Raw genomic sequence first — 7,940 nt, 5'->3', positions numbered from 1 at the left:
GAACTACCATATGATCCAGCAATCCCACTCCTTGGAATATATCCTAGAGAAATAAGAACCTTTACACAAACAGATATATGCACACCCATGTTTATTGCAGCACTGTTTACAATAGCAAAAACATGGAAGCAACCAAGGTGCCCATCAAAGGATGAATGGATAAATAAATTATGGTACTTTCACACAATGGAATACTACGCATCGATAAAGAACAGTGAGGAATCTGTGAAACATTTCATAACATGGAGGAACCTGGAAGGCATTATGCTGAGTGAAATCAGTCAGTTGCAAAAGGACAAATATTGTATAAGGCCACTATTATAAGAACTTGAGAAATAGTTTAAACTGAGAAGAAAACATTCTTTTGTGGTTATGAGAGAGGGGAGGGAGGGAGGGTGGGAGAAGGGCATTCACTAATTAGATAGTAGATAAGAATTACTTTAGGTGAAGGGAAAGACAACACACAGTACAGGGGAGGTCAGCACAATTGGACTAAACCAAAAGCAAAGAAGTTTCCTGAATAAACTGAATGCTTCGAAGGCCAGTGTAGCAGGGGCAGGGGTCTGGGGACCATGGTTTCAGGGGACATCTAAGTCAATTGGCATAATAAAATCTATTAACAAAACATTCTGCATCCCACTTTGAAGAGTGGCGTCTGGGGTCTTAAACGCTAGCAAGCAGCCATCTAAGATGCATGAATTGTTCTCAACCCACCTGGATCAAAGGAGAATGAAGAACACCAAGGACACAAGGTGATTACGAGCCCAAGAGACAGAAAAGGCCACGTGAACCAGCGACTACATCATCCTGAGACCAGAAGAACTAGATGGTATCCAGCTACAACCAATGACTGCCCTGATAGGGAACACAACCGAGAACCCCTGAGGGAGCAGGAAAGCAGTGGGATGCAGACCCCAAATTCTCATAAGACAGACTTAATGGTCTGACTGAGACTGGAAGGACCCCAGTGATCATGGCCCCCAGACCCTCTGTTGCCCCAGGACAGGAACCATTCCCGAAGCCAACTCTTCAGACATGGATTAGACTGGACAATGGGTTGGAGAGGGATGCTGGTGAGGAGTGAGTTTCTTGGATCAAGTGGACACTTGAGACTATGTTCGCATCTCCCGCCTGGAGGGGAGATGAGAGGGTGGAGGGGGTTAGAAGCTGGTGAAAAGGACATGAAAAGAGAGAGTGGAGGGAGAGAGTGGGCTGTCTCATTAGGGAGAGAGTAATTGGGAGTGTGTAGCAAGGTGTATATGGGTTTTTGGGTGAGGGACTGACTTGATTTGTAAACTTTCACTTAAAGCACAATCAAAATTATTTTTTTTAAAAAAAAAAAAGAACATGCTGGGAGGCCAGCTGGTTTTGAGCTCGGCAGGTAAACATTCTTTCTGCCGCCCCTGTTTCAGGCAGCTCTACGTATCCAGGGTTGGAGATGAGGGAGGCATTCAGGGTTTGGGACTGCCGGAACAAGGTTAGCTCTGCAGGGGGATTGCTGTTAGCAACACAGACCAGATGCAGGGACTGGCCCTGCAGGATGGGAAGAGATGAGGCATTTCCCAGGATGTTGAAGCCTTTGGGAAAGAGAGAAAAATCTGGAAAGGGAGAAAAAGAAACACGGAGAGAGAGAGAGAGGGAAATATGGACAGAGAGTTGAAACACAGAAATACCGAGATAGATGGAGAAAGAGAAGAGAGAGAGAGATGAAAAGGGAGAGAAATATGGAGAGAGCGAGGTAGGGAGAGATATGGTGAGACAGAGAGAGTGAGCACTATGGGATGTTGACAGACCTGTCCTCCCCTCTCTGCCAAGGTCAAGCCCAGAGTCTCTCTCCTCCTGTGGTGTCCACACTAACCCTGGGAGACCTCAGGCCTTCAGGAGAGGTCGAGATCATTTTCCTAGGGTTTCCCCAGCTCTCTGACCGATGGAGGACAGAGTGCCTAGAACAGGCATACAGTAAACAAATGCAGTTAACGGGGCCGTGGAAGAACTTAAAGAACATCAGGAGAAGGAAAAACGTCAGAGAAGAGGGTGAAGTGAGAGGGATAGGACAGCTTCTGTTGGAACTGGCAAAAGTGAATTGTGGGTGAGCAAAAGGCTGACTTCCAGGAGTTGACAGGAGTGGGGGCTTTCTGCCTCTGCTCTCCTTCGTCACCTGGTATTATGGATTGAATTGTGTCCCCCAAAAATAAGTCTCGTAAATCCTAACCTCTGCATGTGGTTTTAACCCCATTTGTTAGTGGGCTATGTTTGTTATATTAATGAGGCAGAATTAGGTTATGTCCCTGGGTATTAAGGTGTATCTTGCATCAATCTCTTTTGAGAAATAAAAGAGATTAAACAAGCAAACTAAGTAGCAGAGATGGGGGAAGAGAGATCCCAAGTCACCTGAAGACTGCCCAGGAGCAGAAGATCAAGGAGAAAAGGTCATGACCAGAGCCAAGCCAAAAGAGAGAAAAAGCCTGCCCCTAAAGCCAAAAGCTGAATTTGGACTTCTAGCCTCCTAAACCATGAGAAATAAATTTTCATTTGTTAAAGCCACCCACTTGTGGTATTTCTGTTGAGGCAGCATTAGGTAAGTAAGACAGCTGGTTTCTCCTACTCCATGCAGTCCTTGGTTAGTTGGAGCTCTGAGACCTAAGGTCTGTCCGGAGCTGCCAGAGACTCCACTTCCACCCCAGCCCTGGAGAGGAGAGGTTCTTTCCTACCTGTGCTATTTCCTTGGAAGACTGTGATGGCCATGTTCTGTGACACATCTGGGACAGAAGATGTGGCAGCCTCATCATCCATGGTGAGAAATGAGTGGGCATTGGGCCTTTCCCTCAGAAGCCGTGAACACAGGTAGGAGGTTCCTTCCTGCTTGGCTTCCAGGTCCCAGTTGTCAAGCAGTGGCCCAGTGGCACACCCTCAGCCACCCAGGCAACCCCACCCAGCGTTCACAAGAGATATTGAACTGGATGGTCCTCTTTTCAGTCACACCAACGGCAGGAAAGGTCACCTGACATGTGAGGCTGGTGCCATAGTTCTGGGGCCTTCGGGAGAGGGTTAGCACCGAGGAGAGGTGGGTCCTGGGGACCACAGAGGTGAGGGCAACTGAGTTCCAGGAGAAGTTGGGGAGCGTCCCCTGCTCACAGGCCCAGGACAAAGTGCAAGTCAGATTCCTAGGGCAGTCAAACTCCAGAATTCCTGGGATCTGTATGCTGGGTGATTGCGTCAGGGTTAGGGAGGAGAGAGAGGAGATCTGAGCCCCTCAGCATGTTGTCAGCCATCCCAGGGTCCTGTCATAATTGCCTCCACACCCATGGGGAGCAGAACCATCTATTTTCTACTTCTCATACACCACACCATTTTCCTGGGCCCCTACCAGACCTGCCACCTTCAGAGAGAACATCTTATCTCCATATGAGTATCCCTGATAGGCATTCTCTGCCATGTTTGCATCTCTGATGCTCAGGGAGCAGTTGTTGATCTGAGGATCCCCGAGGAGGAAGAATCGGCCCTGGGTCCTTTCCTGCACCTTCTCTCTTTGTTTGTGGTCATTAGGAGACCCTGGCTTTTATTTGCCCGTTCCTAGAACCAAAACATGTGGCAGTATCCATAGAAACCCCTAAAAAAAACCAAATCCACTGCCTTCAGGTTGATTCCGACTCATAGCGACCCTATAGGACAGAGTAGAACTGCCCCATAGAGTTTCCAAGGAGCACCTGACAGATTCGAACTACTGATCTCTTGGTTAGCAGCCGTAGCCCTTAGTCACTATGCCACCAGGGTTTCCAAGTAGGAAAATTTACAGGGCACAAGGAAACACAGGCCCTCTTGCACTGCCACAGATTCCTGTGTTTCCAGCTTGGTTCTCCAACTCTGAGTCAGGGATCCTAGGAGAGAGAGAGACTCAGCTTCAAGCTCAAGAGCCTCCCCTGAATGGAACCCCTCACTCCCTCAGCACACTCACCTCCCCACAGCAGGGGCAGCAGCAGCAGTGGCAGCATCTCTGGCCCCTGCCTAAGGGAGTCTGCCTTCCAGAGTCCCTCTGAAATGGAAAAGGAAAGCCACAGATATTGAAGGGCAGAGGAAGCCTGGGCAGGAAGACAGTGGTGATAACAAGATGTAAAAATGAGAAAAACCTCAGAAGAGGAACTTTAGACTCCGTTGAGATTGGTTATTCGAGATTATCCAGTTCCATTTCTGCACATCACAGATGAACTCTGAGGCTCAGAGGAGGCAAGAGGCTTGTCCTGCGTAAGGCAGCAATGAAAGACAAGGGCCCCCAAGTCCTGCCTCCTGGTCTTGTGCACGATGGTCTGTTCTGGGAAAGAAGGGACCACCTGGCCAGACCCCTGGGAGTCGTATCCTCTGGAAGATCAGCCTGCCAGTGGTGGGACTCGGGATGTCCTGAGTATCAGAGGTATAGGAGAAGGATTTAGAGGAGGTAAGGGAAGCAATGCTTCATTCATTTATTCATAAACTAGGGGCTTATTATCACCTGAATTGTTTTCCCCCAAAAGATTTCTTGAACTCTTAACCCTGTTCCCTGAGAATGTGATCTTGTTCGGAAATAGGGTCTTTGAAGAAGTGATCAGTTAAGTTCGCATGAGTTCATACTGGAGTAGGGTGGGTCCTAATTCAGTAAGAGTGGTATCCATATAAAAAAGGAGAAGAGACATAGAGAGACACAGAGGGAAGATGACCATGTGAAGATGGTGGCAGACATTGAAGTGATATATCTAAGAGCCAAGAAATGCCAAAGACAGCCAGCCACCACCAGAACCTAGGAGACAGGCATGGAACAGATTCTCTCTCAAGGCCTCAGAAGGAATCAAAATCGCCGATGGCCTGATTTTGGACTCCCAGCATCCAGAACTGTGAGACAACACATTTCTGTTGTTTTAAGGCACCTGCTTGTTGAGCTTTGTTATGGCAGCCCTAGGAAACTAATACCTCCTCTCTCTAGGGCTTTTTCCTGAGTCCCTCACTACTTATCATATCCAGAGACAGTGTCATATATTTGAAACTATATTTTACAAGATGTCTGTCCATCTAAAAGGAGCATGCCCTACTTTCCCACATTGTGGAAAATCTGATGCTTGGAGAGAATAACTGTGGATCTTTGTGTTGTCAAGTGGGTTGAATGTGCCCCAGGTAGTCTCTTCCATATTTGTTTGATGTTTAAGTCAAAAATGTGTTAAAGAGACCTAATGAAGATAATAACTGAACACAATGGGTCGTCCTGGATTCCTTATTGCTTTCGACAAATGCTGTAAAGTATATTTGGAGGTCAATAGGATAAATTTGAGTATGTGTGAATATGGGCAGAGGATTAGATATGAGGGAAGTTTACTAAGATTGAAAGTTCAAGATCATTAACTAAAAAATTATAGGTTACAAAACCATATATGCTAGATGATAACATTTTTTTTAAAAAGTCTATTAGGTTTCTGAAAAAAAAAAAAAAGATCTAAAGGGTTATGCACCAGGGTATTAACAGTAGTGATGTTTGAGTGTTGAGAATATGTTTTGTTGTTGTTGTTGCTGGCACACAGTTTCTATTTTCATACAATGCATGTCTCTTTAATAAAAATAACCTGTTACCTTCAAGTCAGTTCTGACTCCTGGTGATCCCACATGTTACAGAGTAGAACTACCGCTCCATCGGGTTTTCTTGGCTGTAATATTTTTGGGAGTACATTTCCAGGCGTTTCTTCTGTGGTGTTGCTGTGTGGGTTTAATCCTCCAACCCTTAGGTTGTTAGTCAAGTCCAAACTGCTTGCAGCACCCAGGGACCTTCTTAATAAGCTATTACCAATAAAATAAATGAGCACCAATGTTTACAATTCAGGAGATTCCACTCTTCCAGATTTTGACACGATCTGTTTGTGGTCACAGGGGATTATGGTGTCTTTTGGCCACCTCCACAATCTGAAGGTGTAGAGTGGGTTAAAGTCAGTGTAGAAAACCCAGGGATCCGGCTGGAGAATGGGCAGGTATAGGACGCACAGACCCTCTTTTGCCATCACTGACGAAGGATGCACAGATTTTATCTCCACAGTCCTCCAGGGACCACTGAGGGAGACAGAAGCACTGACTCCAGCCCCACCAGCCCCCTCTTCCTTAGACCTCTGTCGTCTTCACGGTGGGGCAACAGGCAGCAACAGCATCTCTGGGCTGAAGGGAATAGTCTAGATTCCCCTGGCACCATCTGATTAGCCTGACCCTTCTTGGAAGTCGTGGACAACTGTGGAGTCCTAAGAGAGCTGGGGACTCTTTCTGGATTAAAATTTATGGCTTCTTTTTCAAATTTATACTTTAACAGGAGTGGCCGCCTTAGTTTTCTAGGGCTGCCATAACAAAGTTCAACAAACAGGTAGACAGGGGAAGAGATACAGAACCTTTTATTTCTTTCTTTCTGTACTTCACTGTAAATAAGAGAAAAATGTTCAACAGAAGAAGTAAGAACTGATATTCCTGCCTTGATCCCATCCTTGGGGGAGAGTTTTCAAGATTTCACCAATAACTATGATGCTATAAGCAGGTTTTTCATAGATGCCCTTGATCAGATTGAAGAAGTTCTCTTCTAGCTCTAATTTGCTGAGTTTTTAAAAAATCATAAACGTCTACTCATTTTTTTCAAATGCTTTTTCTGCAGTAATTGACAGGCACATACAACTTTTTTCTTCTATGATGTTATGGTGGCGAATGATATTGATTTTTGAATGTTAAGCCCCACTTGGTCATGATGTACCATATACATTATGCATGTAGAATTAAATTTGCTAATATTTAAGTAAGAATTTTTCTATGTTCATGAAGAGTATTGGCCTGCAATTTTCTTTTCTTGTAATGTCCTGGTCAGGTTTTTGTATCAGGCTTGTTCTTTCCCTTATGAAATGAGACACCCTCCTCCTTTATTTACTAAGAAAGCTTGGGAAAGTTTGGCATTGTTTCTTCCTTAAGTGTTTCATAATATTCCACATGCAATGACATCATGATTAGTTAAATTATCACCTGTGGCTGATTGTGATGAAGAGACTATGAAGCAAATACCTTGAAGGACAAAGTGACTACTGTTATTCATTGCTATGGTGGCAATAATGACTACAAAGACTAAGTGGTGGACTGTCTGATGCTAACGGTACTGGAAACATAGACATGAAGCAAATTATAGGTTCAGCTCTTATCTCTTAGGTCATGTCATAGTCAAAAACTACATAATTTGGATTTTTGAGGAGATACAGGCTATATTTCAGCAGGTGCTCTAAACTATTTACCAAATAAAACCTTAAGGTTTCAAGTTTTGAGGTAATTGCAGCGCAAGGGAAAGCTCTGAAACAAACTGAGAATGTAGAGCAAGAAACTTTAGAATTTGGGGTTCATAAGTCAGAATATTAAGTCATACTTGCAGTGCCTGTGACAATTAAGAATGCTCTATGCAGTCTCTGGGATCTTTGTTTCAAATTTACATTCTGTTTTGTTTGTTTTTAGAACACAGAGGTCCTTTTGAAAAAAGCTCCTGACCCTGGTAGAGACTGAATGCCTGGCTGTAGGATATCAAATGAATATATGATCTGAACTGCCCATCATGAAATAGGTGTTACATGACTCACCGAGTCAAAACGTTGGGCATCTACAGCAGAAATCCATTACCAAATGAAATGTGTAGATGACACCAGGCTTCAGCAGTTCCAAAAGCACAAATAAGTCACCCGAGTAGGTGGCACAGATTCCTACATCACCTGCTCCTGGTGTACTGTCTTATCTATGTGAAAAAGAACCTACAATCTGAAGGACAGTTCTTTATGACCACTGTCTGAAGAGGAAAACATTCCATCCTGGTTTGCAAATGGCTTCTCACAATATTTTGGCACAGCTAGAAGTGGGCTGTTACAAGCTCAAGCACAGTAAACCTGAAAGACAGTGCTGAAGGGAAGTTATCCTAGTGG

The sequence above is a fragment of the Elephas maximus genome, chromosome 11, assembly GCF_024166365.1.
Source record: "Elephas maximus indicus isolate mEleMax1 chromosome 11, mEleMax1 primary haplotype, whole genome shotgun sequence".
Lineage (NCBI taxonomy): Eukaryota > Metazoa > Chordata > Mammalia > Proboscidea > Elephantidae > Elephas > Elephas maximus.
The sequence above is the reverse complement of the archived record's forward strand: the minus strand, read 5'-3'. Positions refer to the sequence as shown.